Genomic DNA, 1,963 nt, shown 5'->3' on the forward strand with positions numbered 1-1,963 from the left:
TTACATAAAGAATCTTTATTTACATTTCTAATTAAAGTTACAATTGCGTCCTTTCACCAGACTCCCATGAACTACCAAAACACAAAAGTAACCAATAACGAAAATCATACCAAACATTAAAAACACTTACAATCAGCCCATCGTAACTGAAATAAAGAAAGTACAAATAGTCAAGGGAACCAATAAACTCTTGTGCTCTGCTGGGGTGCTGGGGGGAATAGCAGAGAGCTGGCTACAGCTCCTCTTTTTAGTGTCAGGCTCTAATCACACATGAGCTGAGAAGGGGAGCGACAGGTGTCTAGCCAAGACCAGGTCAGCATAGACACTAGGACAAATGAGCATTAGTGAACACATAAGCATAGAAAGACTGTAGACTGAGGTGTTAATATGTGCACGCACATAACAGTCAGGTATTGGATAACAAAAGCTCTGAAATTTTGGAATTAACAGATGCTTTATCGAGAGTGAGAGCTACTGTGATACTTCTTAGCTGTTGAATTTGAATCACTCTGCTGGGACGTGCATGACAGATTTCAGTGAAGGCCTCACCGAAGTAATGCCATTTTTTAAACTTTAGTAACTTTAACCTGGTTACTGTACTTAGGAACTATAATGTATAACAGAGAACAGGAATGGGAAAACAGTTACTAATGCATTAGTTTAATCCCATGTTTCTCACAGCAGCATAAAGTCTGTCAAGTGCATAAGTCTCGCTTTGGTCTGTCGCTAGACAACATGATTCACTGCAGTGTAGACTACATGTTGTCTTACCTTGGTTTACTTAACTATTGTTTGTTTTACAGGTCAATCCTCGTGTAATTTGTGCTCATATATGCATTGCTTAATGTTGTAATTAAAATGATCTGAAATTAATGTCATTAGTAAATGAGCACCTTCTTAAATGTGGTATCTTGACTCTGCATTACTCTCAATGTAGGGTCCAGCTCCTGGAAGCAAAAATGCCAGGAAGGTGCTGGCTGTGGATGAAACGGCCTTCAGGTAGTGTGGTGTGAAAGAGTCGGGTATTGTAAAACAAAATATCTTAAACTTTGGAATTAACAGTTGCTTTATCGAGAGTGAGAGCTACTGTTGAGTGAGTTTTTAGCTGTTGAATTGGAATCACTCCAAATCATTCCTCCATGTCTAATATCAGGGATATTTCTTGCTAACAAACTGATGGCTGTGCAATTAGGGTAACAATGCAACTTAAACCATAAGGCATGCAGTAGGCCAAAGATTGTATTTTCAGTTTTTCACAGCAACATAAAGTCTGTCAAGTGCTTATAAGTATGCACTATAATCCTGCTTCACTGCTTCACCTGTTTTTCACTCCCAAATGCTTGTTCTTAAAGCTTAAACTTGATCTGCTAATGATTTGTGAAATGTTTCAGTTCCAGAACTGTGCTGGGACAGATTTGACAAATGTAAGTGAAGGACTCACCCAAGTAATGCCATCTTTTTAACTTTAACCTGGTTACTAAAAGTTTCATGAAATTACAATTTCATTTGTGATAAACAAATGCCATGTTGTAATGCAAATGAGCTGAAAGTAGTGGCAGTATAACTATGATCACCTATTTTTAAATAATGTGTCTCTTCACTTGACTCTCCAATTCTCTCATGAAGGGTCCCCTGTTCTGGAAGCCGAATAATGCCAAAATCCATGCTGTGGACAGCTCTGCATTCAGGCAGTGCCACCAGAGAAGAGCAAGAATCAGGTATTGGATGACAAAACGGATCTTAAAATGTAGGCATTTAGCAACTGCTCTCTCTTATCAAATACATGAACGCTTCTTCTATATAACCATTTGCGAAATGTGTCAGTTCCAGAACTGAGCAGTATGAAGTACAGACACTGAGGGACTGTATTGAGGACCTGCTGGAGGCATCTCATGCCTTGGCAGAGGCCACTCAAAAGGTCACGAGGTGATCACATGTTCTTCCTCCCCTCAATGCAGACCAG

General features: G+C 39.4%; 1 long non-coding RNA gene across 1 annotated transcript in view; it reads right to left on the bottom strand.

The window, feature by feature from the left end:
• Window positions 1–1,963, bottom strand: part of LOC311041555 — a 4,391-nt gene continuing 2,428 nt past the window's right edge. Inside the window, exon 2 of the long non-coding RNA XR_014600427.1 lies at window positions 1–1,963. This exon is cut by the window's right edge and continues 46 nt beyond it. This is a non-coding gene — a long non-coding RNA (uncharacterized lncRNA).

This window comes from Gymnoscopelus microlampas (genome assembly GCF_963454915.1).
Source record: "Gymnoscopelus microlampas genome assembly, chromosome: 3".
In the NCBI taxonomy this organism is placed as follows: domain Eukaryota; kingdom Metazoa; phylum Chordata; class Actinopteri; order Myctophiformes; family Myctophidae; genus Gymnoscopelus; species Gymnoscopelus microlampas.